General features: G+C 33.1%; 1 protein-coding gene across 2 annotated transcripts in view; it reads left to right on the forward strand.

The window, feature by feature from the left end:
- LOC146994916 (charged multivesicular body protein 5-like) overlaps positions 1–25,177 on the forward strand; it is a 104,974-nt gene that overhangs the window by 45,988 nt on the left and 33,809 nt on the right. The window lies entirely within an intron of this gene.

Genomic DNA, 25,177 nt, shown 5'->3' on the forward strand with positions numbered 1-25,177 from the left:
AAAAATATAATCAGTGAAATAAAGAACTTCCCAGCAGACGGCATTTTTTATAGCAAAGCAAAATCATGTAAAATATGTGCAAAAAGCCTCTGTATTCTTGCGGACAACCAAACACATTGGTTGTATGATGAAAATATATTTATATGATAAAAATTCTGCTTGAAATGGTAACTTGTATATATACGTGTTGTTATTGAAATCAATTATAATTTACACCTGATATTTTTTCATTTACAGAGATATTAACAATATTTTTCAAATAATCCAAAGATTTTTCTAATATATAAAGCTATGCTTTAATTTTATATTGTCTTCCATGTTAATGCACCTTGAAAGATTAAATTGTTAAAAATAAAATAAAGTTAAAAAATTAAACAAATATTTACCACGCATGCATATTTGTTCATTTGAATTAGAAAAATGTTATTATAGATATTTATTACGCATTATAGTTTATCCTTTGTTTGTGGAATTATTAATATAGCAGAAAAGTGTTGAAGAGGGCATTTTATGTTAATATTTTACCCGTAATAAACTTTTAACTCTTTAAATAAATAAAATTAGGTGACAGGATGACTTGAGAAAAAGAACACAACTCATTTATTTTTCATCAATTCAACTTACCAGTTGTTGGTGGGCAACAATCCTATGTTGTCATCTTACGAAAATTAAAACATACAGAAATTTAAAGATAATATGAAGGAGAAACATAGAGGATGTTAGAGTGTGTGTCTTAATTAAAGCACAATCTGGAAATAAAATTTACCACAAAATCTAATCCTTAAACACTGCATCTGTGTCAGGCCTAAGACTTCGTGTCGGGAACCACTTACTGTATACTTTAAAAAAACCTTAATATTTCAAAAATTTTAAATCTGCTAGTTTTCTTAAACTTGATCTGGAGGAAGCGTACATTCAAATAAAAGAGCATCTTGATGCTAGAAATTAACATCAGAGCATCTTAATGCAATCTTAATATCCTGCAGTATGAGTATGCAGGAAATCTATATAGTTAATAGAGAGAGCTTCTATGGATGGCATCACAAGAACTGTTATTGTTGGAGTAGAAGGGGACTGAATTCTGCAGTAAGAATGAGGAAAAATTGGCTATACGGATTATTCGTATTTTCTGTTTGTCACCTCATATGGTGGTTTCCCTGAATTTAACTCTTGTCATGAACTTCCATTTCCTTGATTTGCAGTATTGGAGGAATAATTTATTTATTGTATTATCGCTTTGCCATAGCCATGTTTGAAGTTCATCAGAAGTTTTACAGCATGCACAATAAAACTGTGTTGCATAATAATTTGCAGACAACAATAAACTTTTATTGACTGCATAGTAAAAGCCTGACTATTGGGTACTTAATTACTTGGAAAGTTCAAGTAACTAAAATATTTTAGACTTTTCGAAAAAGTTTTTGCCCCGAAAAATTCAGGAAATGAGAAATTTGTAACATCATTATAAACCCATATATACTGTTGCCAAACAGTATGATAGAATGTTAGTAATGTCCCACCATGACGTCCTAGCACAATCAAAAGATCTTTTTTGGTTTTATGTCAATTCAATTAATTCTCAATAAAATGGTTAAATTTTATAATGAAGGACGTAACTTCCATTTTTCCCCCGAATTTTGAAAAAAAAAATAATATTCGGAACTGCAAGACTTCAGAGTATTTTCAAAGTTACGGAATCTGGGCATAAAAAAAAGCCATGATATGCAACTTTGAAAATGGATTAATGATGGTAGAAGGAAAGCAGAATTTAACAGAACAATATATCTTTAATTACCAATCTTGTGATTACACTGCAGTGGATGCTAGCTAAGCTTTATGATGATAGTCAAGAATTAAAAGATATTCAAACTTCAATTCTGAAAGATTTCAGATATTGCAAACAAAAATCGAAATTTTCCAATTGGGAAGAAGTAATATAACAGAAGTTTTTCATTGCGATCACAATATCCAAATCATTAATCAACTAATGGATGACAAAATCTGTAATACAGTTCTAAATCCAAAAAATATCATATCAGTAGTCAAGAAGTTGACATTGAGAATAAAAAAATTTGGTACTTTTCCATTTTGCCAGCGCAAGCGATAAAGTCGCCAAAAATAGTACAACCGATGCCAAACAGAATTTCCTTGCTGGTAACCTTTTACACATCTTTTTCAAAACAAGTCGCAACCATTTCTTATTAGATTGATTGTTTCTTTGAATACTGGCATACAATTAAATAGAATTTTTACCAGATAGTCCAATTTTATGCCCTAAGGCCATTCGCAGTAATAAGGTCAATTAAAATGCAATCACACCACACACCTGAAAATGTAGAATATTTAAATTCATCCATTCTAATGAGAATGCACTAATGAAGTAAAGCACTGTGGTTTTACATAATTTCTGAGTAAGCTATTCGTCCAAATTGAAATAATACTTGCATTTAAAATTGTATTCCAAATTAAGATTTAACTTGAAATTAATGTAGATAAATTACTGAGATAATTAGATTTTGTAGTTTAGTTTACATGAGATGAGATAACTTGGTATCACAATGATATGAAAAGGTGAATCAGGATGTTGTACCATGAAAGCATCTAGTAAATTCTTAATTAATGTCTTTTTACAAATTTACCAGCTTTATTTATTTTCTTTTTACAAAATATTAAAAAATATTCAAATGTTTATGCCTTCAAAATAAAAAATTCTTAGAATGTTAACATTATTTATGTGTACTGTATGTTGTCGCGAAAACAGTCTGCTTGGCGAGATCTGCGCTGGCGAAATGGAAAAGTATCGTTCCTTTGTCTACCTCCAGAGTTTGGCCGGTATTAATCAGGACAGCTCCAAAACACGTTTTTATAGTTGTCGAAGGTCTACAATAAACACGCTGACACGATCAGCGACACAGCCTCCAGGTTATCAGGCTATCATGGTGGAGAGGGCTTCACTGCAAAGAACCAGAGAACAGCTCCCGACTCTGCTCGGTCATTCTCGGAACTCCACGTACTCTCGAGACTCTCCACGCTACAACTTGCGATGCACTTGACAACACACCGAGCACAGTTCCCGACTCTTCGGTTAAGTCGTATGCTCTCTCGACGATGCATTAACCGCGATACACAAGACTCTTTCGGTGCACTCGACGACTTACTCGGCACTCGCTGCCCGGCTGTCAACTCGATTGACTTGCTAGACGAGACACCAACTCGGTACTAGCTCACTCTGCGCGTACCAGAAGGGTTTATATAGGTTTTGGCTGGTTGGACTAAGCCAGTAAGAATTCGTTCCAGGAGGTTCTCTATCCTTCCATGGTATATCGTCTATTTTGTCACCAAATGGGCGATTTCTTGCCTAATGTGGCAACCTTGCCGTATTTTCTCATTTTATGACAACTCTAAAACTGCTTTGCTGGGAAGCTATCTAACCGTGCCTGGAAATTTCGTAACAATATCCTCATTCATGCACATCATGGTCCAAGTTTCATATGGATATGTCAAAATTGGTCTTATACAGTAAAACCTCTGTTTTTCTTTGACTTGCATTTGAGTACATATATTTTTGCATTCCACTGAAGCAGCTATTAACTGTCTCTTTTGTATTTCTGTAGTAGTATTGTTCCTGTTGAAGTTTTAGTCCGTAAATATGTGAAGCTGGCAACACTTTCAAATTTATATTCTCGTATCTAAGTGTCCTTGATGTCTCATTTAGTGCATGGCATATATTTTATTTTCATTAATTCTCAGGCTCATCCTGTGAGCCTTCTCTAGAGATATAAAAGCCCATTTTAGTACAGCTTGTATTGTAGCTGTAATGATAATGTCATCAGGAAAAGCCAATATCTGTACCAGTTTATGAAAGATGTTGTTTTAATTATATTAACATTTATTGTTCTATAATTAAGTTCATTACAACACTTTCACATAGCACATTGTTTATTCCACACGAACATTAACTGACAATTACTTCACTTCAGTTTGACCAGCAACTAGTGTGTTGCCACATATATGTAACATCTCCCCTCTTTTGGGAAACTCATAGGAATCAATGCATTACATAATTATCATATTTGGATGGTCAATATACATTACGACCACTTCTTGTTTTATATACACAATCACGATTAATATTATTGCGATTATTTTGATGGTGAGGATCATTATGTATTTTTGGATGTTCACTACTTATATTTTCCTCATTCTCATTACATAGATTATAATAGTCTAATGTCACTAAATTCTGATTTTTAGTTTTTCTTAAATGGAATTTATTCCATCTAATTACCCTATTATCTTTTGTTCTAATCCAATATGATCTAGGAGTTGAATGCTTTTTTAAAACTATAGCAGGCTCCCATTTATTTTCCCATCTCAACATTACCTTTTCTCCAGGAATAAATTCAGGTCTTTCCCTTGCATGCTTATCATAATAGATTTTAGCCTGTTTCTGTTTACTCCTCACCTTTTCTCTATATTGATCTTTTACAGTTGGCTTCAATTCTGTTTGTGTAATTGGTAATCGTGTTCTTAAATTTATACTTAATAGCATTTGACTTGGTGATAAATTTATACCTGAAACTTGAGTATTTCTATATTCCAGTAAAGCCTCATTTAATTTCTCTAATCCTGCTCTTCTAAATAAACTCTTAGCTATACCTACCAACCTTTCTGCAAATCCATTAGATTTAGGACATTGAGGACTGCTAGTGATTATTTCAAATCCCCAATCCCTTGCGAAACTCTTCATTTTTCAACTATTAAATGGTATGTTATCACAAATTAAAGTTTTGGGTATTCCATGTGTTGCAAATATTGATTTCAATTTACTAGTAACTTCCACTGCACTTTTATTTTTTAGAGGAATTATGTCTACCCATTTAGTTAAGTAACAGCCTATTACTAGATAACTTTTTCCTGCATACTCACAGATATCAGCACCAACCTTTTCATAAGGTAAACTGGGAATTTCATGAGAAACAAAAGGTTCTTTTACTGTTTGAGGCCTGAACCTATCACAAATTAGGCATTCAGAAATCATATTCTCAATGTCACTGTTGATTCCTGGCTAAAATAGTACTTATCGAGCCCTAGCTTTTGATTTTTCAATCCCACAGTGAGCTTCATGTAATAATGTTAACATACACTTTCTTAATGCAACAGGTACTGCAATTCGATTATTAAAAAAAACTAAATCTTGTTCAACACTCAACTCATTTTTAAATTTAAAATAAGATCTTGCTTCTTTAGGAACTTTATCAACACTCAAAGGCCATCCCTTTTGCCAATATTCTTTCAATAGCATTAACCCTTCATCTTCTAATGTAGCTTTCTGAAATTCCCTTTTCTTACTCTCAGACATTTGCAGTTGTTTTGTCAGTGTATGAACAATCTCTGTCATATCCATGTTTTCATTCGTGTCTGTATCAATAAAGGAACGTGACAATAAATCTGCAATATACATATATTTCCCAGGCAAATATTTAAGTTTTAAGTTATATTTTAAGAGCTTAATTTTTATCCTCTGCAATCTATTTGACAACACATTAGCAATATTTTTGTTCATAATTGAAACTAATGGTTTATGATCAGTAAGCACTTCTACCTCTCTACCATAAATGTAATAGTGAAATTTATTAGCAGCAAATAAAATACTAAGAAATTCTTTCTCAATCTGAGCATAGTTTTTATCTGCATTATTTAAACTCCGAGACAAAAAAGCAATTGGTTGCCCATTCTGCAATAAGCAGCAGCCTAACCCATCTTTAGAACTATCTGCCTGTATAGTTATAGGTTTACTGCTATCAAATATTCCTAACACAGGTGCACTGGAAATTAATTTTTTTAATTCTTTGAATGCTTTAGAATGTAGCTGTAACCACTGCCATTCTACTTTGTTTTTCAAAAGTTCCCTTAATAGGGCTGTTTTCTCTGAAAAATGTGGTACAAATTTCCTCAAATAATTACACATTCCCAAAACATGTTGTAATTCATGCTTATTCTGAGGTTCCTGTAACTCACTAATGGCTTTAATTCGATCAGGATCAGGTCGCATGCCTGACGCGTTAAATAAATGACCTAAATATTTAACCTCACTAACCCTATATTGAAATTTTTGCTTGTTGAATTTAATATTGAGTTTTTTAGCTCTGTTGATGACCTCTGTTAAAATTTTATCATGTTCTTGTATAGTGCTAGCAGCAATGAGGATGTCATCAAAATAGACCAATACTCCTGGTATATCACCAAAGTTTTCAAGATTGCGTTTTTGAAAAATTTCAGGTGCACAGGAAATACCCATTGGAAGCCTTAAGAATTTATAGCATCCAAATGGTGTGCTAAAAGTACAAAAATCACTACTATTTCCATCTAACGCTATTTGAAAAAAAACCCATCCTTTAAGTCCAAAACAGAGTAAATTGATTTATTACATAGCTTTGGTAAAATCTCCTCAATTGTTGGAATCAACACATGTTCTCTTTTTATTGCTTTGTTAAGATCTTGAGGATCAAGGCATATTCTTAAGGATCCATTAGCTTTTTCAATTATTACTAGATTGCTAACCCAGTTCAAAGGTTGATCAACTTTTGCAATAATGCCCTGTCTCTCTAATTCGCTTAATTTTAATTCAAGTTTAGGTTTTAAACTAAGTGGTACTCTATGTGGTGGTCTCACTGCAGGAGCTATCTGATCATCAACCATGATTTTATACAATTCACTAAATTTTCCCACACCTTCAAACACTTCTGAATTATTAATAATAAATTGATCTTTAGATGGAGGTAAAACTATTGTATACTGATCCAACTTACCTTTAATTGATATTCCAACCTTATTTATAAACTGAATTAAATTAAGTTTAACACATGCATCAATTCCTAATAATGGACGTATATGCTTGCTAGAAACAATTAAAAACTCTAGAGTATGATCCACACCATCTGAGGAACACTGTAACATTAATGACCCATCAGGTTTAACCTTGGACCCCCCTCCCCAAATGCTTCTAATACAACATTATACTTGTTTAAAATAAGATTAGAGTTCTTAGCACTCAGTGTTTCGTAAGTTTTCACAGGCAAAACATTCACTTCAGACCCTGTGTCCAACTTAAAAGTCACAGTTGTCCCTTCAATTAAAGTTTTAGTCCACTCTTTTGTAGATGATGTTGAGCACAGACTTTTAGTTCTTTGAACATTTATGGAATTCACGAAGAATTCATTATCAGATTCCCTATATACATCTCTGTTATCATGCTGAGAAACAGTTTGGATGTGCTTCAGTCTGCACATAGTCAAAAAGTGATTTAGTTTGCCACAATTAAAGCATTTTTTCCCATATGCCGTACACTGTCCATTAACGTGATGTCTGTTGTATTTTTTACATAAAGATGTCTCAGTATTTGAAGTGTCATCACTCCATCCTCTGTGCTTCCTCACTTCACTTTTTCTCTAGTTACGCTGTCAACATTGTGTTCTCTTAATGTTTGAGCACGAGCTTTGCTTAATTCAGCTGCTTTCCCTAATTCAATTGCTTTTTCCAAACTCAGATTATTTTCTCGCAGCATCCTCTCCTGTAAACTGGCATCTGATACTCCAAGGACAATGCGATCACGTATGACAGAGTCACTCTGCTCACCAAATCCGCAAGATTTTACAAGTTTTTTCAGGTCGGTTACGAAACAATCAAAAAGTTCCCCTTCTTCTTGTTTTCTCTTATTGAATAAAAATCTCTTCCACAAAATTTGTTCTAGGTGTCGTGAAAGCTTCAAACCTCTCAAGTACTTTTTCATAGTTACCCTGATCTCCTGTTGAAAGATTGAACGTGTTGAACACTTCAACTGCTTCCTCACCAGTGGCATTTAAAAATAAAGCAACTTTCACATCTGAATCTTTTGAAGCATTTCCTAAAGCTTTCATATAAATCTGGAACAGCTGCTTGAATCTGCGCCAGTTTTCAGCCACATTGCTGTCGAAACTTAGGCCTTGTGGTGGGCGACAAAATTCCATCTTTCGTCTGCTGAGAAGAAAAACAACAAAGGCGATTGATTGCCTGGCAATTAGTTGTAATACTATTCCACACGACTACGCCATGTTTTAATCATATTAATATTTATTGATCTATAATTAAGTTCATTACAACACTTTCACATAGCACATTGTTTATTCCACACGAACATTAACTGACAATTACTTCAGTTTGACCAGCAACTAGTGTGTTTCCACATATATGTAACAGATGTTTCCTCTGGTATTGATGTTTGAATCTCTTATTACTTTTTCCAAGACCAGATTGAAGAGAAGGCATCCTAGTGCATCACCCTGTTGAATGCCATTTTGAATTTCAATTGGTGTGGATTGTTCATTCTGTAATTTTACTAAGTGATGCAGGGAAAAAGAAGGAAGCATGATTAGCATGATTTTTAATTTTCCTCTATTTCTGAATAGAATTAAACAGTTAATTTTAGCTGTTATCTTTCTAATACTTCGAATGTTTTTCTGTCCTATCCCAAAAAAATTCACTATTGAGTTTAATTGTGAGGACCCCATTTGTAAGAGAGGTATTTTCTTCCTTAAAAGACAATTTCAAAGCTAGTGATAAAATTATAGGATGACTAAGCATTAAATCTAATGTATATGAAAGTGCAGAATGGGGGGAGGAAAAAAACTGCATATTAAAATTACAGTTTGAGAACAGATTCATGCTGTTGATGATCTGTAAATAATTTTTTTTTTAAATGTGGGTTTGAAGGTTAGTTTTTTTTTGGGGGGGGAGGAGAATGCTGTAGTGCTTTGGTATTATGTCATTAACCTGTTTCATATCCTTGGACAAGAAATCCTGCCCATTTGAGATCTAAACAAACTTTTCCAATAAGGGAAAAAAAAAAAAAAAAAAAAGGAAGAAGTAATTATTTGGTTCCTAGAAAATTTTATAGTTATTATCATAACACTTCTTAATACTAAAATGCAAATACAGTGGGTGTAATGCATATCATACATAAATGAAGCACAGCACGTGATAATAGCCATAAATGTTTTTCTGCTATGCAGGTCATAAGCAATTTTTCAACATATTATAATGTCTCCAGTCTTTTTTTGTGATCACTTTCACACCTTTCAGAATGTTAGCCTATTTAATAATGTCACAATCATAGACACCTTTATTCTCAACAGATGGTAATCAAAAACTAAATCATAGAAACATCAAGAAAAGTAATAACCCAGTTCTTAACCACTGAGCATCTTCAATCCATGATGAAGATGAATTTTTAGTTAACTTCTGTAAAAGACTACAAGCTTTATCAGAATCGAAACATCAAGGTGTAGTGAGAAGTAATAAAATATTAAATTAACTTTTTCTAATTTGCAAATAATAAATATTTGCTTTATATTGTTATTTGTTTAAGTCAGAGAAAATGTAACTAATTAAAAAATAAATAAAATTTTAAATTAACTTTTTCTTATTCATAAATAAAAAAAATATTTGCTTTCTGTGGTAGTTTGTTCAAGTCAAAGCTTACTCTGTGTTAATTATGTATTACAGTTTGTCTGCAGTATTAATAATGTAGCAGAAAAAAGTGGAGAGAATACATTTTGGTTTCATGTTTTAAAACATATTTCTGTCTTTCATGTTTTGTGAAAGAGGAAAATTTATTTTTTAAAATAAATATAAATTTATAAATCATATAAATCTATATATATATATATATATATATATTGAATATATAAAGAATATAAGGCTTATATATATATATAGGAAAGTTAAAAAAATATTAGTTTAATAACTATAAAAATGAATTTTTTTTTAAATTAATATAGTCATTGAAGTTGACTATGTTTCTACACCTGTGTTATTTTATATATGAAATATTAATGATATTCTTTAAATAATTTCATACATTAATATATTTAGATAATTTTTTCACACAAGTCTTTCCAAAACGAAAACAGGTTGTTACTTTATGAATGCAACCCCCATTAAGATATGTAACATCAAAAGAGCTTAGACACAAGGTGTTTAAATTGATTGCTAGCAAAGGTAAAACCTCAACTGGTTGGTTTTTTGGATCATTACATTTGATTGTCAATTATTTAATTTACTACAGGTAAAATCAATGATAGATTCCCAGTAGAAAATTTATTTAAAAATGTGGTAAGCAAAGTATTTGCCGATAAATTTACTTCAGTAAAGAATTGTTTGAAAAAACTCATGGAAAAAGGTATACAACTGATTACTCAAATCAGAAGCAATATGCAAAATGCTTTTATGCCAATATGGGATAATTACAGCTTATGGACTAAAAGAGAAAAAAAAAAAACTTTTATAAATAATATATATGGCTCATTTAATATAAATAAAATCCAAAACTGATGCTCTTACGCCCAGTGGGAGCGAAGCTACAATATGGGGACATTTGCGAGAGGTTTCAGGAAAAAAAGTAGTATACTACAGTATTCACAGATACTGGGCAAGATAAATCTGAATGGAAAGATGTATGGGTATTGACTCCAGAACAAATTTCGCTATTGACTGGCATGACTGATAAAGGTCGCCTTGGTTTTTTTAGCCAGTTAAAATTTATGGAGATATATGGCAGGTTTCCGGGATCAGCCTGGGATATCAGTTCCGATGTTATTCAGTACCTTTTTCAACAGCTCGGGGTTCCTTATAATATTTTTTCTTTGTACGAACCTACCGATCGCCAGTTTAAAATGGCATTGTCAGACTATTTGTCGTTTACTTGGATATCTTCCTTCCTCCGATGCTGACCTAATAAGGGTATTAGGCAAAATGGTGCATAAATGACTAAGACTTAAATCATTTAATTAAATTTTTATTTATAATGTACTCTCCGTATAGCAATACATTATTCCATCCGATATGGCTAATGTGCTCCAATAATTTAAATCCTGTGTTCTTGCCTTCTATAGCATAGCCGAGGTGATTGTCTAATTCTGCATCCATGGCACGTTCTACGGTGAGTTTTGTAGTTGCTTGCTGAAAACAGCTAAATCTTCGATAATTCATTTAGTAGATTGCGATCTATGCTTATTTGTTCTTGTTCCATTGCTTATTCTTCATTTATCATTAGTACTTTAAGGTGCTAGCTTAGTTAATAATAAGCACTTACACAATTTTATTTGCAGACTCGGTAAAGACCATTGAAAAGTATAATGAAGTATTGTTTAATCAGGGATTATCTGACAGTTATGGATTCACTGATAGAACTATCTAATGAGAGAGTAGAAGTATCACTTACGTCCCTCTTTAGAACCATCATCGTGCAAATTTCTTGCAATGAGCTCAAGATAAATTCACTCACTTGATCGGGCTATAGATTCAGAAGAGTGTATGGATGAGTTTTGCTTTTGGAAGTGGATTGGCTAATAGAAATAAATGAAACCTTTTCCAATTAATCGGTTTCCTTTGACTCCTACGGTTTAACCATTTAAACAAACATGATCTGCTTTGTATGATGCAGGAAAGTTTCTATCCCTTTAATATTATAGCTTAGCCATAATATTGAATGTGACTTTCAAGTTTAATATAAAGTTTTTGCCATATTATTTTCAGTTTATATTAATTACGAACACCTTTAACCCATTGGCTCACCTTCGAAAGTTTTAGTCTCATTCTTTTCCCTTCTGTCTTGAACTTGGGTATCCTAAATCCATTACGGGATTTGCCCCAATAAAATGGAAAGCCTAAGAAATTAAATGATGACCTCCCGTCTTTATTACGATTAAAGTTTAGCATTTTTGTCTTCTCTGCATTCAACTGCAATTTGAATCCAGACAGACGTTTGGCTAAAGTTGACCTAATCCATCTGGAATCATTTTCATATTGGCAACATATGTCATCTCCATAACGTAATAATATTACCTCGCTTTTGCAATAAATTTTAACAACATTCGTCTATTACATAATGAGCAAAAATATTCGCAAAGATAGTGCTGCAGCAACTACCTTGCACTACTCCTCTTTCATGAACACTCATTTTCCCATTTGATAATGTACCTGATTTCAACATTCTGATAATATATCGTATAAGACTGTCTTTGATTTTTATTTGTAATACTTTAAGCAGTGTTTCTTGATTTATGTTTCTGAAAAAGTTTTCCAAATCGACATCAATGACAGCTTGTACAGGTCTGGAATATAAATGATTGCGTAGTTCCTTAATTGCTAAATGACAGCTCCTTGGAGGTCTGAATCCAAATGAACAATCTAGCAATATAGGCTCATATATGCTTTCAAGAACTTTTTGCATCATCTTTTGAACCAGCTTATCCTCAAAATTACTAATCCCTAAATTACGAAACTTGCCTATCCTATCTCCTTTTGGATAGATATTTGACACATATATCCAGGTCTATAGCGCATTTGTTTCATATTAGTTATTAGCTTTCTTAGATTGCTATCCAAGTTTTGACCATAACTTTGCTTATCTACTTTATCTACCCCAACAGCTTTATTACCGTTTACTTGATAGTAACATTTTTTTTAAATATTTTTCATTGAAGTAATGCATTAAACATTTGAATTCCTTGGTCGCATCGTGCTAAGATACCCAAGCTATCCTTAACATTTTTGTATCCGTTATTGTGTGAGCTTCTTTTGTACTCATAGCGTTTCCTTGTTAAGGGTAAATTTATCCACCGACCTAACTTCCCAACTTCATTAGTAATATGCCGGATCTGACTTCCTAATCATGTTTTTAAATTCCTCGCATTTATATTTGTCCATTAATACTCCTTTAATAGGAAGAATGATAAGGATTTCCCAAGTACACTTATAAACTTTCATAACATGCTGTGCTCTTCGATTTCAGGAACGTTATCTGTATCTCTCCTATAATGATATAGATAATGTTGTCTTCTGGTAATCTTGAAACTATCGACCATTCCTAATTTGATTTTAACGAAGCTCTATCCCTCAACCTTGCGGCTTACGGCCTATCATGTCTCTGTCTACGCTTAACTATATTTGTTACCAATTATAGCCCAAGACTCTATAACAGTATAGTGGGTCAAAGGTTATATAAGGCTTGAAAAGACTCAACAGATTTACTACCAGAGCCATTTAAGATACTGGACATCCTCTCTAGATTTATGCCTTCTTTTAGATTTTCTATGTAGTACGTTGGGTTACCTTTTTTTATCAAGTCAAAGGTTATATAAGAAAGAAAGCAAGTAAATCTGTGTATAAGAAAGAAAGTAGTAAATCTGTAGAGTCTTGAAAAGACTCGGCAGATAAATCCAAGACTCGGCAGTAAATCTTTTCAAGATAGATTTCTTTTAGACTTTTCAAGACTCGGCAGATTTACTAGCACAGAGCCACACAAGATACTAAACATGCGGGTATTAATCTTCATCTCAAATGCCTTATTGAGCATAGTTTGCCCCTTCATTAGCTAAAAATTTTTCAAAAATAAGACTCTTTTTCCCCCCTTTCTTTTTCCCTTTTTTTTTCTTTTGTTTGTTATTTCCACTTATTGAACTAAAATTTAGATCAGTTTTTATCAAATTCACTCGATATACGTTTTTACTAGAAAATGCTTTTTCTACAAAATATTTTCTAATTTGATCTATTTTTATGGGGCTTTTCTGTAATAAACAGTTATCTAGCTTTTATATTCTTAATATTATATTTATAATATTTCTTATTCTTAATATTATATTTTTGACTACAAAATCTAACGGCTAACATTACCCAATGTCCATTATTTACCTCACTATGAAGATTAATAATGGACTTCATCATCGGTCAGCTTTTTCTTCTCAATTTCCATGTTTGTAATACCTCTCCTAATTTTTCTAGGTTAATAACATTAAAACAATCTCCTTCTTCTCACCCATATTTAGAGCTTGTAATATCAATAATATCCTGTTGCGTTAATTCCTTTTTAGAGCTCTCAGTTCTTTTAAGCGCCGAATCTTCTATACTTCCTTGCTTTATACGCTCAGTAAAAATTTCAGTGGTATCATTTATAGGAGTGTTATAGGAATTATTATATGTATATGAATATAACCTGCTTATTTAGATATGTCTGTTGTAGAATTTTCCAGAGCTACATGAGACTCATCTTCTTGATCAATAAAAATACCCGAATCATCTTTGCTTAATTCATCTGCAAGTTTTATTCTTTCACCTTCAACATCTCTATTACCCATTTCTAACATGGCTATTATTTTAGAATAGAGTTGAGAAAGCTGTTCTGTTGGAGTAATTTCCTGAAAGGAATACTCATTTTTTGTTGATCAAACTCTACCAGTATACCATTAATATCTCGAGCAATGCTCACAAACCACAATTATATCCATCAGATTGCTGTCGCTTAAATTCTATAAAATCAATCTTTTTATTTTCTAAATCTTATTTAATAACAGATGGAATTTCCCAATTGTAAGAATCCACGTAGAACGCATAGTATTAATCATTGCGACCCACTACTACAAGTGTAGCCCAATGAAAGTTACCTGTATTAATATAAAATGTCCTTGAGGATAATTCAGAAAAGTTAAAAAAGCCATCAATGAATAGTTCTAATTGACTATTTAATTCATTACCTAATGAATAGGACTTTTTTCATAATCATCATGAATGGCTTGGATACGCGTATATGGGATATAAATTTGAACAACATCCCTTATATCTTGATCTTCAAGCCAATATTTACTATCATTAGTTTTATAGACTAGATTATTAGTATGAATACGATAAGGAATACTGGAATTATTATTTAAAGTTGAAGGTATGACCTCTACACTAGTATTACTCAAATACTGATTGGTATAATCAATAAAGGAATTTCTGTTTTCTTCTTTTACATCAGATTGATTATAAGTACTTGAAAAATCAATACCATACTAATACCTTAATCATTTAAATTATAAGTATATAAATTATGATTGATTATAAGTACTTGATCTTTTCCTTTAATTGTTTTTAATTAATAAAATTATTGTTTAAATCTGATGGTAGAACATGAGAAGTTCTCAACTCTTTACCAGTATTATTCAAATACTGATGAGTAGAATCAACTTTGCATTTTTTTAACTCATTTTGTACATCAGTGTTAGGTGAATCTTTTTTTATTCCAGAAGATCTCTTAGACTGCTGAGGAATTTCTTGTTGACTAACCTGCAAGTATCCTGACAAACGAAAAAAAGATGAAGTTACACACAATATGACAAACAAAACAAAAGATGAAGTTACATTGACACAATAGCTAAAACTGTGTATAAAGTATTATAATGGTCCTGTCGGCGTCTGAATAGTTTGATGTCTAGTGTTTTAAGATAAGGAAAGCTCTTGTGCAGGATCTTGATGAGTTGATCGTCGATCCCATTCGGATTCATTGCTTCAGTAAGATTTTGATTATTTTTGAAACTCAAAGGAAGAGAACTTAAATCTCATTGCTTGTTCCTGGTGGTTGTGTGTTGATTTTGCTCATACTCTGGAGTGACGAGTTTTTATTTGAGAAATCATGGAGGAATGCAACATCCATTATTTTTCTTGATGCTGTGCGTTGTTGCATCTTCGCTTCTTTTGTTTTGGTTAATGGAATTTGGAATAGCAATTCGACACGTATTGAAAACTTTGTTGGAACATTTTTGATTATTTAATTTAATTTTATGGATAGGAAGGACTTTTTAGAAATTTTCTTACAGTGATCTTTGGAGATATTTTGTTGGGAAAAGGAGAAGGGTCGGTGCATTTCTTTTCTTCTTAGCACCTCTGAAGAGGTGATCAGGTTTGCTGGTGGGTGCTGGTTATTCCCGTGGCAGCAAATCTGCTCTCTTCTTTTTTTGTGTGCATCCACGGAATAATTGCAATGATGGCTTGATGTATTGGGAGGTATAATATCTTGTTGTTGGGATGTAGTGCTTCTTGGAATTTCCTGATGCTGTGAAACTGATGTTCTCTGCGATGAGTTCTGGAGCGCAAACATTAGTATTGGATATTTCACTTCTCTGAGGTTGTCTGTTAGGGGGCTTTGCAAATGCAGAGCAGGAGACTGACGTTAATTACGGAAGGGGAAAGTAAACGGCTGTGTCAGGGATCATAAGGGGAGATATATTTTAAAAGAAAAGTGTTTTTAGGTCTCATTCAGGATCAGTATATCAGAAATAAAATCTTCAATGGAGCTAGAGTTCTCTGTTCTTCAGGAATTTCCTCTCACCCTCCTCTGAGCAATACATACAGGTACATGTAAGTCGGCTGAAAAGCACTGCTATAAACAAATAATTCGACCCAATTCCAGTTGAACAGCGCTTATTATACTAATTGTTTACGGAAAGTATCCTAGTTTTTGAAAAGCTTCATATCATCTAACATAAAATTAATTAATTAATCATCTTAAGAATGATTTTGTTGGGATTATGTGTTGAATATGGCAAAACATATGAGGGTTGGCTAGGCATGATTTCATGGAGAATTTTTTAGGGAAAATGGGCTCATATTTACATACCTTAAAGAAATCCATGAAAATGCTTACACAAAGTGGTAGGTTGTAATAGGGTTCCTTCAATCCATCTGTTAAATTTGCATCTAATTGTCAAGTTCTCTCCCCTTTTTTTGGCTAGTTTATACATTCAAAGGAAAATACATGTTACTCACTGAACTTCGCACGTTAGTCTGAATAACCTTTAAACCCGATGAACAGTATATTTCTGTGACAAGGCGAGCTTTCTGAGTGTACAATCTGTTTTACATTTAGCGAGCTTATGCCGATTACATTTATTCGCTATTTTATGTAATTTCTGCAATATTTTGTAATTCTTTTATTTTTTTCATTTACATTTTATTTTTTTAAAGACAATTTCTTTTTATTCACAAATATTTAGATTTTCTATTTTTCTAATAAGTGAAACATTTAATTAGATTCTGATATTTTGTTTTCATAAGATAAAGTACGAAACCTTTGTTAAAATTTTCATAGCTCACTGTGTCTTATGTCACTGTGTCTATTGTGTCTTAGCTCACTGTAGTTCAGTGACCGTATTTTAATGTGCCATTTTTTTTTGCGAGTCCATTCATCCAATTTGAAACTTGGAAATGAATTAACAAATCGATCTTTTGATTCAATTGGTCCTATCGACTTGAATACATGCGACGGGGGACGTGGGCACCACCCCTTTACCGTCGGTTAATTGGTGTAGCGCCACGTCCACCAATATCTAGAGTTGAACCTTGAGTCTTTCAAAAGAGCAATTACATGGCCATACAAGGGCTGTTAATATTTAGTATTACATTCTTGTTTGCTGGTTAACATATTCTATGGATAACGTGATTTACAGAGTTACATACTGACTTTGTCTCTCATTTCCGGCATACAATGCATATGCATTACCTGAATTACATTAATCTTACATTGCGTTGAATTACTTTTGTGTACAGTTACAGTTTTTAGCTGTACATTTCAATAAATATACCTACATTACTTGTAGATTGCATATAAATACAGTTTGCATGTACAGTTATATATGCCAATATTACATGTGCCTTACGTTACATTATTTTTATATACATACATAGTCAGGCACGCTTGCTTCACATATTACTTAATTTTTGCCTACACTGCTTAACTTAAGGTTACATATACGTGCAGTTGCATACAGATACGTGCAGATACATTATGATTAATTTTGAGATACAAATATTTACAAACATAATAGTCTTACAGGTTACTTACATTACATGTTATTTGGGTAGTTATTGCATAATTTTCCAGTACATGAAATAGACATTCCAATATGTACATTGCTTTGCGTTAGACATCCTATATCCCTTATTCATAATACAAAACATATATGTTACCCATGCATTTTTATTAGACATTTCTGCATTTATATTGCATTACTTTAAATTGCATAACTTACTAATACATAGCTTACTGATACACAAAAATATTTACTTATTTACATATATTACTCTCCCTTACATTACATTGCTTACAGATATATGCACTTTCATACATTCGTTATGCCTACATTATATATCGGTTCATTATATATGGACTTACGGTATAATTTGGCGAAATTTATTTACACAGTACATGCACATTGTTAAATGCAACTGACTTTCCAGGTATGAATGCAGGCAGTCTTTATACTGTGAGTTTCTAGTCTACATTATAGTTTCTTACAATTCACTTGAATGACAGTTTTCCTACATTGCAATACATGCCCTTTTTAAAATGCTTAAGTTGTTTTTACATGCTGGGTGACACAAGTCTGTATCTAAGTCTGACAGTCTGTCCATCAACTGTACCAGCTTTTTAAAAAAGTGCTGCTGTTTTATCATATATTTACAGAATGGCTGGCGATTTGTTTCAGGGACATTGATATGCAGTCCTTCTGTTAATGGGGATGACGTTAGATAGTGCTCTGGTGAGCCTGAGTCGCCTCATGCACATTGACTTGTGGGACTTATGCCACGCTTGAAGAAATATTCCGGGTAGGGTCCATACCCGGAAATGAACCTTTCCAACTGTGCGTTCGCTACATTTCGGCTAGTGTCCACACAGCCGATGAAGTAGTGGGTCCTTCTCCCTGTGGTGCTTTGGTCCCATTCGTACTGCCACATGCCAGTGGCCCTTAGGCGTAGTGTCTTCTTTAAATACAAATGCGGCCATGGGATGATAATTGGTGCATCAGGCGGGTCAGTTGTAGCCTCTTTGGCGAGTTGGTCGGCAAGCTCATTGCCATAGTGGCCAACATGAGCCTTTATCCACTCTAATTTTGTGCGGTATTGGGGGTTGCTTCTAAGATCTCTCTGGATTCCCTGTATAATCTCCGAGGGATGATATGCATTCCAAATGGCATATAAAGATGATAAGCTGTCCGTTTTAATGGTAACATGGCTATGCTGGTGCGAGTGCAGGTAGCGAATCGCTTGTGCAATTGCCACTGCTTCGCTTTGAAAGACACTGTTATGTTGTCTTAACTGTCCCTTCCATTTCTCGATTGCGTTGTCTTGTTTCATGGCGACATAGGCGCATCCCACTCTTTCGTCCAATCTAAACCCGTCTGTATAGATGGTCATTTCCCTTGAGTGATGAGTTGCAGTAGGATTAATTGAGATAAGTATCCCTTTGCCTTTCTCTGCCGGGTGGACGTCAAGAGGGCAGAAGTTTGTTTCGTACTCATCCGGGTAGTATGTTTCATCGTCAAAAGTAACTGCCTTCTTAAGTTGCAAAATGTGTTGGCGTGCTGCCTCCTCCTCAACCTGGATGTGCAGGGGAAGGAGACCAGCAAGTACGTTAATGGCATCGGTGGAGGTGGTGCGGTAGGCCCGTGTGATTCCCGATGCGAATGGTCGTTGTATGGGTAGGCCCATACTGCGGCAGCATACGTCACTATTTTCTCGATGACTGTCGTGTACAATACCTTTTGAATATGAGGGTTAAGCCCCCATTTGTGACCATAAAAGAATTTAATTTGTTTGGCTATGGCTGCCGTCCGGAGTTTGAGATCCTGCACGTGAGGGATCCAGGTCATCTTATGATGAAAAGTGACCCCTAAATGTCTTAGCTGGTCCACTATCTGCAAACGTTGGTTTTTAATCTTTATGGTGGGGCGTCTTACTAAGGATCCTCCTTTTTTTGGAATTAAAAGGACTTTTGACTTATGTTCTGCAATTGTGAGCTTAAGTTTGGTACACTGGACATGAAAGATCGCGCAAACTTCATTGCAATTTTTCTGTAATTTTTCTCGCGTGGTACCCTTTACGATGAGCGCCGCGTCATCCGCGTATGCAATGATTTTAGTGTGCGCCGGCCACGTCGCTGTCAGTACTTCATTGAACGTTAAGTTCCATAAATGCGGCTCAGCACACGATCCTTGCGGACATCCTTTAGTTTGCACCTTTTTGATAATGCCTGCATTATGCACCGCTAATAGCTTCCAATCCTGCAGGTAATTGCTTATTATACTATATATGTTACTTGGGCAATTTGCCCTTCGTAATGCCTGCTTGATAGCCGGCCACCACAGCGTATCGAAAGCATTCTTTAGGTCTATAGTAAACGGGAAGTATCTTTCATAAAATTAAAAAACATTATAAGCGCATTTCTTAAATAATAATTTTAACGGGGATGGCTGTATTGGCGTTTACGAGGTTTGCCCCTCGTGTAACGTGCTTAAGAGTAAGTTTTGCTTAGAAAGTTCTCCACGAGGCACCCTTACCCTTAGGCAAATAACTGTCGAATGTTTTGCTATAATCAAACAAACCAGACCAAACAATAGATATATAAATAAGTAGCTTATAAAACTGCTGTATTTTATGTATATTTATCAAGGAGTATTTAAATATATATAAGGATTAAAAGAAAGGAAAATTCGGATCCTAACTGTTTGTATATAATGTAATCCCTATGAAGGCCCTAACAATTCTTTCTCACTTAAAGTCGTAACCCAAAAAGAGAACAAGTAAAATTAAATTTCAGATACGTATACAATACTGAATCTAATACAAAAGATTACAAAAATAATAAAGATATTTTTCTTTGATATTTTATACCTTGTTCTATATTGGTTCCATTTATATATACCTATGCATAGATATATATAATATAAGGATTCCATTTAAGGTTTATAGTAGTAGTTAATACTACTACATATAAAACCCAAAAGTGCATCAATAATGTATTTTTCAGTATTATTTAACTTCATTCTGAAGAATTTTCTGCAGTCTAGTTTGCGTTATTTTATTCATAAGTCTCAAATAAAAACAATTATTGTTTATATGTCATTAGAAAATTAACTCAAAAGCAGCGACCACAATGTAATTGGAAAACAGTCCTTAGACGTGAAAAGGTCGAAAGCCATTCGGTTTTGACTATTTTTTCAGATACTCAGCTACTTCGCATACATGGAACATAGCATTCGAAATGAAAAACTCAATATTTACTACAAATTTATTCGTGTAACAAATATCTGTCTTTCTACACCTATGGCTTTAAAAAAGATGTTATTTATCTTACAGTTTATCGTTAAGTAATACATCATTTTCAAGTAATACAAATATCGTTAAGTAATACAAAATTGCATTCATTCGAAGAATTCAATTTGTATTTTCCTCTGTATAAAACTGAATGTAGAGAAGTTAGATGTTTAAACAACCCCCACATTTTTTCAAGATCTCGAGCAAGATTGTCCCCTCCTTGTCAGTTCTCCCCCTGAAAAAAGGGATTGTAAATTTACGACCTGACCGCATATGGGGTGATTTCGTCTGTTAATGCCTCGGAGATGATAAAGGGACTTCTTCTTCTTGTGTTAATTCTAGTGTAAGTTAGTCCGAGAAAGTTTGAGTGTAGTTTTTGAATGTCTTCTGGATGAAGGTCTTCAAAGCTCGGAATAGAATCTTCGATGATTGTGATTTCGCTCTGTGTTGAAAGACCCTCACGCAGCTGGATGGAATTTTGTTTTTGATATTAACAGTTATAAGCGACTGGGAGAGGTTGTCGTTGTCGTTGTTTATTGACTCGTGAGAATTTTCTTGGCATGCTGATGTGATTTTGGAGGTTATATAGTAGTCTGAATACTCAGACAGACTATACAGACTACTGAATACTCAGACTACTATACAGTCAGTAGTCTGTATAGTAGACTCAGTCTACTATGCAGTGAACAGGCAGTCAGTAGAGATGTGGATTGTTACAAGCGCAGCTTGTGGGGGGGGGTAAAGAGTTCTCCTTCCACCTATATCTGCGAAACTTTGGCTAGGAGGAAGAAAAGGAAAAACTTCAGAAGTTGGGAAGTACTACTTCCGTGTCCTTCCGTAAGACCGTGGTTATACGTAGTAAATACATTTAATAAATGCTTAAAACAATCCCCGTGTATAGCTATACCTTATACATCTGAAACAATGAAACAAGAAATCATAGAAATGCATACCAAGTAGGTGCTTAAAAGCAAAATTATTGTACCTGAAATTGTCTCTAAGCTAGTCCAGTAGTTTCGGAAAAAGAATAAATCAAACACAGCATAAGTCGTTGTGCTTTGCTGTCGATTTCAGAAAGCTACACAGCACAAATTTACGCTCTTCTCAAAACAGAGGCTATAATTAGGAACCTGTTATTAAATATATAACACTTGATTTAACTTCTTGGCACTTTGAGCCAAGCAAAAGGCCAGGAAATATGTTAGAATGCCATTTACCACAAAATCTAGCCTTTCTAAGATGGTCATTTGGATAATGCGAAGCTCCAACTACGCTTCAAGAAGGCGAGGAACATAACTCTAAGACTCGAACTAAACAGGTAAACGTTCATCTCTCTAGATGACATAAGACATAATAGTTACTAATAACTCGATTGATGGGCACATTGAGAAAGTGCGAAATTGATTTGAAACGTAAATGGGTCTAAACATAAATTCAACTTCGTTACTTGAGATACAAAATATCACATCGAAGGACTGAGACATGAAGCCAAATAATTGCAATTAAATATTTGATTCAAGCTGTCTTGAAATTTCCGAATCTGGAGGAGAAATTGGAGATCTGTATAGATGCGTCTGATATGGTGGTAGAAGCTGTGCATAACCAGGATGGTAAGCCGTATTGCAGTTTCGTATGATCCTTAAATGAACCTTTTTAATTCATTTAAAATTTTTAAAAGTGTTATAATAAGTGTACTAATTAAAAATATAACAACAATTTTCTTATTTATTGTTTTTTAAGCTTGAAAGCTAGTACTAGTATGTTAAAAATGAAAACAAATGAAAATTGTCTGATTTTTAAGATTTCATTTTAGTTTTATGAATGTCCTGCAGATGGTAGCACTGAAAATCCTTTTATAAAAATAAAATTTTAAGGGAACTTTCATTAAGCTGGGTAAGGAGCTTAATAAAAAGGAAAAAAATATTTCTTATTGCTTTTGTGAAAATCTTCATCTGTTAGTGAACCTTTTGAACTGTTTTTTATCGATACTGTTGGTAGTCAGAATTATTATAATTCTACTAAAAAGTATATTCACATTATTACAGATCATTATACTTAATATAAATAGATATGCACTTAAAAGAAAAATTCAAATGCTTGAAATGCTACCTTTACCTCAAAATTTAAGCATTTTTTTGAAACCATAATGTTACATAGCTATTAGCTACCGTTATAGACTAGAGACCTAATGGTAAAGTAGAAAAAGTTAATCAAACTCTTATGACTAGATTAAAGTGTAATTTAAATTCTTATCAATATTGTATGTATAAAATTATTCCTCACGTTAGTGAAGAAGGAAGCATGTAACAAAATTTCCATCATCTTACTATGGAAAATTACCATGTGATCAAAAATTGGGCTGTGTATCCACCAAGTGAAGAAGCTAGGAAAATTCTTTCGATAAGGTCTGTAACAAGTAATTTTAAACCTGGTGCTTTACTAATGTATGAGGAAATTCAATATCCTAACACCAGAAAAATCTCCTCCCTTTTTCATGCCCCTACAAAATTTTAAAACAATATTCTGAAGTTATTTTTGAAATAAATAAGCCAAATTCTTTTACCAAAAAGGATTCAGAAATCGCCCATTCTACGCCAACCTATTCTACCTGGCTCTGGCGTGGCAGAGCGTTTTCTCGTTCATCCCCGGCCGTCACAAATTTGTGCCAGTGTCTTAAAACATTTTAAAAACTATAACTTTTGGCACAAGATGGCATTGTATGTCCATATGGTTTCAGATACATGCAGATTTTACCTTTTACTCAAAATGAAAGTAGCGTACACGTGGTTTTTTATTATATAAACATAAGGGCAAAGGAATGTTTCCTAGTGGCATGCTTTATGACGGCTCTTTAAGCTATCATATATGTTAAAATTAGCGTTTAAGTATCTTCTTCCTTTACATGAAAATATATAAAAAAGAAATTTAGAAATAATTTTTGGAAGCGATATTTAAATTATTCCAAAGTTTTAACTGATGAAATACATTACTAAACTTTTAAATTTATAAAAAAATACAAGAAAAATCCTACAAATGGCAAATGAGTTATTACGAATGCAAGGACTGTAACGTAGTACTGTGTGTAGATCCCCCTGTTCAAATTTTAAATTCATACATAAATTGTGTTTATGAGTTTATAAATTGTGTTTACTCCGAGGCACTAATACATAAATTGTGTTCAAATTTTTCATACGAAAAAAGAATTTTAAGTAGCATATTTAGTTTTCAGATATATAATATTAAAAGTCATTAAATGGTAAGTAAATAGTGAAAATGTGTAAAATATATATTTAAACAAGAAATAACTTAAGTTAATAAAGTATCTATAAAAATATAATATAAAGCATATGCTGTTTAAATACTCCATAGAACATTACTAAACAACGCATTGATATTTCGGTAATTTCAAGGATTTAGGCTTAATAGCAAAATAAATATTTATATATAATGGTAGACATATATTGTCATCCAATAACAGTGCATTTAATTCTCCAAAAATATGTACGATTGCAAAGCAAAATGTCTTTACATATTCTCAGGATGTCCTATTTGAGTCGCAACATATGAGTATGTTGATTCTCAGATGTCCTGAGGACGCTGTAATGTAACATACCGAGGATGTCTTGTTTAATTCGCTATGCTCCTGGATATGTGAGGATGTCCTGAAGATGCTGATTCTCAGACATTCTGAGAACTTCGCTGACTCCGAGAACTTTTCTGACTGTCCTCCCTTTACATTATAAATTAATGTTGTTCATATTTTTTATTGTTTCATTCCCTGGATTGTTCTTTAAAAGCTTTAAATCCATCCTATGGGGATTATTGTTCAAGTAACCAAAACATTTGCATGAAACTCTGAATATAGTTGGTAAACTTAAGTAAAATATGTGGTTAACTGCATGATGAGTATTCGAATATTCAGGAAAAAGTTAACTGTTATTAAAGAGGTGAAACAAATTCTTTCAAAACAAACAAATTACTTGAATTACAAATTTCTTATATGACAGCAGTGAAATAAATTTTGCTTTATTTGATTGTCTAATTATTTGTTCTAGAATAATTATTTTCATATATGGTATGGCTGATAAGCTTCTTAATTTTTTTGTTATGTGTTCATTTTTTGTTTTTGAATGAAACTTATTTTAAGTAAAAAAGAATTGGAATCTGTTGGAAAAACTACTAGTGTTAGACTCTTTCAACGATAAAATCAGAACTCTCGTCTCCTCTA

This window comes from Stegodyphus dumicola, chromosome 10 (assembly GCF_044657685.1).
Source record: "Stegodyphus dumicola isolate Sdum_Otavi_A_Nest chromosome 10, ASM4465768v1".
NCBI classification, from domain to species: Eukaryota; Metazoa; Arthropoda; class Arachnida; order Araneae; family Eresidae; genus Stegodyphus; species Stegodyphus dumicola.